Source organism: Cupressus sempervirens, chromosome 3, assembly GCF_028749045.1.
Source record: "Cupressus sempervirens isolate cs-2001-9-10 chromosome 3, ASM2874904v1, whole genome shotgun sequence".
NCBI classification, from domain to species: domain Eukaryota; kingdom Viridiplantae; phylum Streptophyta; class Pinopsida; order Cupressales; family Cupressaceae; genus Cupressus; species Cupressus sempervirens.
This window is the reverse complement of record NC_143120.1, coordinates 637,403,160-637,411,909: the sequence shown is the minus strand read 5'-3', so window position 1 is coordinate 637,411,909 and position 8,750 is coordinate 637,403,160.

Genomic DNA, 8,750 nt, shown 5'->3' with positions numbered 1-8,750 from the left:
TAAAGAGGCATGCCTCTTTGATCACATATATATTCACTCGTATAGTAACTTGGAAAACACATAAAAAATCTACAAGTGCTATTACAAGTTACAACATATCCAAAGCCTGAGATTTTTAACACTTTTCAACAAGTCTTTCAAGTACTTAGCTTGTGAAAGGAAAATACGATCACTATTCTGCACAATCTACAATCTTAGAAAAAACTTAATTTCTCCTATCATGCTCATTTAAAACTCATTCTTCATTCCTTCAGCAAATTATTACTTGCTTCATCATTACCTCCAAAAATGATGTCATCAACAAATATTACTATTATCATCAAACCATTATTGACTTCTTTCAAATACAAGTTACTATTTGTCATACCTTTAGCAAATCCAAGCTTTGCCAAGTAACTATCCAACCTTGCATACCAGGTTTTAGGTGCTTGCTTTAGACCATATAGAGTTTTCTTTAGTTTGCATACCATGTCTTTGTCTTCTGATAAAGGAAAACCTTCAGGATGCTCAATATATACCTCTTCTTCAAGTTCTCCATTAAGGAAGGTTGATTTAACATCCACTTGATAAGCCTTGAACTTCTTATTTGTTGTGTGAGCCAAACATCCTTACTACTTTCATTGTAGCTACAGGTGCATATGTATCCTCATAGTTTATGCCTTCTTGCTATGAATATCCCTTGCATACAGGTCTAGCCTTGTTCCTCACAACTTGGCCTTGCTCATTCATCTTGTTTTTGAATACCCATTTGGTTCCTATCACATTCTTGCCTTTAGGTCTAGGAACTAACTCCCATGTATCATTCTTTAGAATCTGATCTAATTCTTCCTACATTGCTTGAATCCAATGATCATCTTTACATGCTTCATCTGCACTCTTAGGTTCAACTTGAGATATCAGACACATCTCCTCATTTACTCTATTTTTTGTCATCACATCATTGTATTTGCTTCCAATTATCTACTTAGGAGGGTGATTCTTTGTTAGATTCTTGCCAGGGGTAGGATCTGACATCTCAACTCTTATCTAATCTCTAGGTTCAAATCTCTACTCTCCTCTCTGTTGAACAGTTAGCACATCATTCTGCAAATCATTATTAGTCTCAAAGAAAACTTCAACATTATGTCTAACAATTTCAAAATTATATTCTTCTTCATCTGAATTGTAATCTACCATATTTTCCTTAGTTCTAAACTTTTCATCAATCCTTACATTTGCGCATTCAACTATTGTCTTAGTTCTATAGTTAAAACATTTGTATGTCTTTCTTTTCAATGACTAACCAAGAAACATACCTTCATCACTTCTTGGATCAAACTTACTAATGTCATCATCTCTATTAATATAATATTTTCTCCCAAATATTCTAAAATACTTAATTGATGGTGAATGACCAAACCATATTTCATAAGGTGTCTTGTTCATAGCTTTTTTGATATGTACTTTGTTCAGAGTGTACACTACTGTATTGACTGCTTCTCTCCAAAATGTCATAGAAACATCATCCTCAAAAACATCGCTCTTGTGGCTTCTACTATTAATTTATTTCTTCTTTCAACAATTCCACTATGCTCAAGTGTTCTAGGTGAAGATAGTTGTCTTTTAGTTCCATTCTCTTCACAAAATATGTTTAACTCTCTAGAGGTCAATTCTCCTCTTCTATCTGATCTCAAACACTTTATCTTAACACTAGATTCATTCTCAACTCTATTCTTAAATATTTTAAAATTATCAAAAGCTTCAAATTTATCTTTAAGAAATGCTACTCACATTATTCTAATAAAATCATGAATGAAAATCACAAAGTACCTTTCATCGTAGAATTCTCTTATTCTAGAAGAACCACTCAGATCTCTGTGAACAATCTCCAGCTTCTCTATGGTAGTGAACTTCTTTCTAGGAAATGATACTTTCTTCTATTTAGCCAAAAAACTTTCTTTACACACAACATTAGTAGGCTTTGTAATCTTAGGCAATTCTCTAATTGCAAATGTGCTACGAACCTTCATAATGTTATCAAAGTTTATGTGATAGAATCTTTTATGCCACAACCAATAACTGTCCACTTTAGCTACCAAACATGTCATTTCAGTAGGATTCAACTGAAATACATTACCTTTGGATCTTATGCCTATTCCAATGAGCTTACTATCTATGTCTTTGATAATGCAAGTGTTCTCAGTGAATTACAACTGATAACCCTTATCCACCAACTTTCCAACACTCAACAAGTTATGCTTCAATCCATCAACAAAATAAACATCGTCAGTGTTAGTTTTACCATCAACAACGATGGATCCAATTCCTGTTATATGACAAGTTGTATTGTTACCAACTCTAACAATACCTCCATCATGATTCTTGAACTTAACAAACTTATTCATATCACCAATCATGTGATGTGAGCAACCACTATCAATTATCCAATCAAATTCTTTTCCACTTGGGAAACTAGAGCTCTTTCTTCTCTAATTTCTCTATCAGGATCATCTTCCTTGATAGCCACAAATCCCAACTCATCATCACTTTCACTTTGACCTTTCTCATTAGATTCTTCATCTTTATTTGCATACAAACAATTTCTATCTCTTCTAGGCTTAATCTTTCCCTTATGATTTTTTCTCTCTTTTAGGACATTTAGATGCATAATGATCAAATTCATCACAAGTCCAACATTTAAAGATTTTATTGCCATCTTTTTCTCTTCTCACAAGAAGGGCTATACCTTCCTCGATCCTCTTGTCTTCATTAGATCTATTGTTACCAACAAAATCCCCATGTGTGCTTGCACTCCATGTTAGATTAGGTCGAATGTTCAGGGCATTGAAAATTATTTCAACTCTAGCTAGATCTCCAGACTATCTTATATCTACTTTTCTAGATTCTAACCTTCCAAGCAATGTTTCCTTTGTGAAATCTTTAGTGCAGGGTATTACTAGCTAAATAATCTAAGCTACTTGCTTGAATGGTGTCGTCAAACTTTTTAAGATCTTCCACATTACTTCATCATCTTCCTTGGTTCCACCAAGAGACCAAATTCCTACAACAATTTTTGATATTCTACCAATATAGCTTCTTACAGATTCATCTTCCATCATCTTAGCATCTTGAAATGCACATATTCAATTCTGCAATCTCATTCTTTTTGCATGTGTATCACCTTCAAAAGTATGTTCTAATGCTTTCCAAATTTCATAAGATGTTTGAAGTGACTTTACCTAACTATATTCATTCTCTGGAATATTTGATAATAGTAGAGCTTCTCCAACTCTCATGTTACATGTGAAAATATCTATCTTTGCTTCAGCGCATTGTTTAAGTTGGTCTTCTTTCACAATCGTCTTCCCACTCTTTGTCAAGATTCAATAACTTGGACCCATACACAACAGACGAGTCTTCATCTTTTCTTTCCAACTATCATAGTTGGCTCTATTGAATCTAGGACTATCCTTTCTAAAAAGATTCACCATTAATCTCCCAAAGTTATTAAGCTTATCTTCAAGGACCTGATGCTCTGATACCAATTGTTAGAATATGTAGTCCACTGATATAATAGAGGAGCGGGGGGGGGGCATGAATTAGTTATCCAACTATTATCACAATTATCAACCTTAAACAAACTTAACCATATGAGCAATATAAATTGAAACCACAACAAGATACTTATACACAATAACACCAGATATGTTAATTAGGGAAACCCTTGATCAGAGGAAAACCCTAGTGGGGATGGTACCCACAAGATAATGTACTAAAATAAATATTCCTTGTTAGAGGGTTTACCCTATTAGGAGTCTATGAATACATTCTGTACATATGAGTCCCTATTAGGAGACTTTGAATCCCTGTTAGGAGATTCCAACCTTGTTAGGAGTTGTGGAAGATGGCTGGACCCACTACCCAAACAAATTCAAGGGAAAGACCAATGAACCCACTGTCCAAATGATCTCTGAATTATTCCTTATTAAATAATAGAAATGAAATGCACTCCTTCCTCTTCTTCTGTTCTATCAATCAAACCTTTGCTCCTTCTAATCTTGTAACTAGATCATAAAACTTGCATCCAATAATCCCTTGGATCACTTACACATATTTACCAAACACTCTGCTCCTTTTCACACTTCACACTTCAAATGGATTACACACCTTACAAACAAGGAAAACATATTTCCTTTACACCATATCTTCAAAACAATTCCTTGAGTCAGCCTTGAGGCTTTCCTAATTAATTATAATAAGATAATTAATTAATTACAATTATAATAGCAATGTCGGCTCACAATCTATACAAAACTTCACACATGCGATACTAGGGCTTGTGCACTCGTTGATGATATCAATAGACTATCCTTTGTCACTACTTGATTGTGCATCTTCTCATTACATCTCAGATGTAAGATAGCAAACAAACATTAGATTTTGCTTTCCCAATACTCTGTCTCTAAACTGCTCTCTATAAATTAGGTACAACTTTCATTTGTCTTCAACTTAGACTTTGCGCACTTGACCATGTCATCAAGACAGTGTAAAATATGTTTATGACTACACATCACCAAACAATCAAACCATTATCCATACCATTGAGATCTCTATCTGCCACTCAACTAGTCTTTACATAAACCATGCTACGTTGACATCAATGACAAACACAATCATGAATGCAAAATGTCAATACTCTCCAATGCTTAGGATACTCCCCAAAGTAGTATCATCAACATTCATGCTAACACCATCTTCCTTTTGTTGGACCTGATACACTTTCTTGGGCCTTTGCAGTCATCTCAAATTTTGTCAACATCAATGATCACAACCCTGTTCTCCATCTTCCCTTCAAGTCTCTGAATGAGAGTGTTCATGTTGTCAACTAAGGCCTTCATTATTACTTAATTGCTACTATTTCTAATCACTTAATAAATTTCATTTAGGAACATATCAAATAGAAAACAACAAGAAAAAGAGATAGCAAAGATATACTTTGTGTCTTGGGAACAAGAGGTCTGCTTCCTTTACACTTAAAATGTATCCTAAAAAAATTCAAAAAAATGATTTCTAATTAAATTTGGTCAATTTTATTATAGGGAAAATTCGACACAACTTCCAAAAAAATGAAACAAAACACCCTTAAATAACTTATCTCTCCCATAATTCAATGCCAAATGATAAGGCCTCACAAGCATAATAATCTCCCAAAATTATAAACACACAAGGCATTCTCATATAACCAATATTCTCTTTTCATCACTATATTAAGAAAGAAAAGAAGAAACATAAGGTTTGGTTTGCTTCTCAAACAAAATCAGGTATATTCTACCACCACGCTAATGTCTCCTCAAAATTTGCAAATGCAAAATTTCTATTTTTTTATATTCATTTTCAAAACAAGACACTTAGGAGATAACCTACAAAAAGAGTGCAATAACACACTCTATAGAACCTCGCTTGATCACCATTGAATGTCAAATGACAAAGCCTCACCTATATAATAGTCTCCTCACTCTCAACCATATAGGGCCTTCAAATACAACAAATTTTCTATTATGATGACTACTCTAAGATGCCAAAACAATGCATACAATATTAAAAGAAAAAGTAAGCAGAGCACCGAGATATGTTCTCATAATGCCTACCTTAGGTACATAAAATTATTATACTATTCATATTAATAAATCCTAAATACTTACAAATAAATAAATCTTAATTTGTCTCCATGCATGCTTGTGTAAGAAAAATGGAGACAATTTGTTAGGATAAACCACAGATAGAAATAAAAACTACATGCAAATATAACCAATAATAGAAAATAATAGAACACAAAGAAATGAACACAAGGCACCAAGATTTAACATGGTTAACCCAATCCCTGGGCTACGTCCACCAAACAGCAAGTCCGATCTTATTACAATCCAGTGATTACAACCTGATTACAGTTTGTAATCCCTTACAGCTCAATATCGCCGCAAGAAGCAATTTCACATCACAACATAATGAAAATACCTAACCCTAAACCCTTTTATACAAGTATTTTATCCATTTTAGGGTTACAACATGTCAGCCATAATATGTCGGCTACAACGTCGGCCACGACCTAGAATTTTTTTTTGAGACAATGCCTCGAACCCCACTAATTATGAAGTATGTATAGTACTTTCCTGATCAGCCACCATAATCTAACACAATTTATGAAAATTTGACTCTATGAAAAAATTCCATCCAAGTTATTCACCAAAATATGACAAAAAATGAAAAATTGGCTAGTGCAATATTTCCTAGAATTATAGTTGCCTAAGTCATCCCATGTGCTCAAAATTTTAGTGTTTTGACAAATCAATTGATGGAACCAATCCTCATGCAACATGCCAACTTTTCCAAGGACAAAACTCTCTTATTTCATGCTCAATTTTACATTTGATAGTCTTCACAATGTACATGGTGAAGCCTTCCTCCTTGCTATGTTCAATTTTATTTTGGCCTTTCTCTCGTTGAACATAATAACATAGAATTTTGTTTGATATTACTAGCCTACTAAATCTTACATCATACAAGTAGACTTATTATACATCTTGTCAAAAGGAGGTGGCATCATTCATTATATCTTCTCACAGTTATACAAAAAATACTTATATGAGAAAGAGTATCATTGATCTACAAAATCATATCAAGACAAAATTCAAAAGTTCATTCCTTGACAAACCTTGGTTTATAAATTAGAAATGACTTCAATGTCTACAATTCTACAAGACAACTAACAAAAATATGAAAGGTTAAGAAAATACATATAATGTAGGTAACTCTAATGGGGCTATGAACACCCGACAAATAGTAGAGTAATGTCATGTGGAAAGGAAAATAATGTCATTCTCGGACCTATGAATACCTATCTGGCAACAAGGCACTATTTGATTTGATATTAGGAATGATCAAACTATGTATCTTATTATAACAACGATATCATCTCACATTCTCTCAAAAAAGGAATGATTAACTCATATATAGACACAAGAATGAATGTCTAATTCAACTCCTTTGATGGAATGACATATGCACTCTCTCTTAATTTTTGAATTCATATCTTGACAATGTCGTTAGAAATCTTACACATTGGGCTTATCAATTATTATGCATTGTAGTTACCATCACCAACTTCCTCTCATTTGCAGAACCATTTCCCTTTTGCTTCTCTATTAGGATTTTGCAACCTTTCTTAGTTGTTTTTGGATGTAGGGACTTATTCCTATCATTTCCTCTGCTTTCTACAACTCCTACTGTTAGAGAAAAAGGTTAATTTAATTTCATTAATTAAATTACCTTTTCTCCCTTCTTAAGATTTTGTTTTATGTGCTTTTTGCATTCTCTATTTAATAATTAATTAGTAATTATTAAATAGCTTTTACCTTTTAGGTTACCCTTTGTAACTTATTAGGTTACCCTTTTTGGGTTTCAATCTCCTTTTACAAGGATTGATCTCTTTGTAATTCTTCATCTTTTCTTTATCTCAGAATACAATTTGCATGTTTTCAGAGCAAACCCTTCCCTCTTCTTGTCTTTTTCTTCTCTGTGACAGGTTTTCTACATGCAGGTATTCAAGGGCTTCATGGATTTGATTTGCATATTTGCTCAAATCCTTCACGGTATCAGAGCTAGATCTATTGTAGCTTGTTTGATATTTGGAGAAAAAGGGAGAACGAGGGTTTGACAGATCAAATATGAAGTTTTTTTGGGTATTTCCTAAGAAAATAAGGGGGTCACTAATTTTTAGAGCAATTTGAGGCCAAATAGACTTCACACATGGATCTAGAAGGCGTCAAAAGCCTTGTTTCCATATAAAGTTCGTCCATTTTGGACAACATTGATCCGAGAGGCAATTTTTTTTACTCGGAAGGTCATATGACCTCCTGCACGCACCCTAAGGCAATTTTTATAAAACAAAATAAAAAGAGGCAGCAAACCTTTTTCCAACACCAAAAGTGCTTTCTGGCACCGCTGATCCTCTATCAGCTTGCACAATTTCTGGCTGCCAGCAAGAGACCGTGTCATTGCCGGGATACGTCGCCAACGTTGGAACCACCTCTGTGTTTCCGTCGAGATACCTTGTCACCGAGATTTCCACTTAGCTTCACCAACAACAACACCACCTACGTCCACTGCTTCGCCACCCTTCGACCACTTTGCCTTCCCCGCCCACGTGGCACTGTAGGCACCTGCCACATGGTACTAGTGCCATGTTAGCACCTGCCACATGTTAGGTGCCATATCATTCTTCTTTGGGCCCACTGCCATGTGCAATCTTTTTTTGTTATGATGGACAAACCTTCAATTTTAAGATAGTAAAATGCTAACATCAACACTGCATCATCTCTCCTACATGCCCTTCAGGTCCTTTTTTGACCTATAGTCAGTTTTTTTGCCGTAACTTGAGCATACAAATGTCTTTTTTCGTTTTGAAAGAAGTGCCAAAAGCTAGTTCTGAGACAAAGACAACGGTGTAGGAGTTTTCTGGTTTTGATGTAGTTTGGTTGCCTATTTAGGTAGTCAAAACTGGATGTTTAGTTTTGCACTATAGAGGGCATATCTTGAGCGTTCCATCTTTGTTTTTTTGAAAACATTATATTTTTGGAAAGATGGTTCAATCCTCTATTTAGAAATGCTGGGTTTTCTTCCAGATTCTGCTCCATGTTCTTTCTATCATGTTTTTTGCTTTATTGCACTATAGTGGATATCTTGGATGTTTCAAGTTTGGGGATCATTTTCAT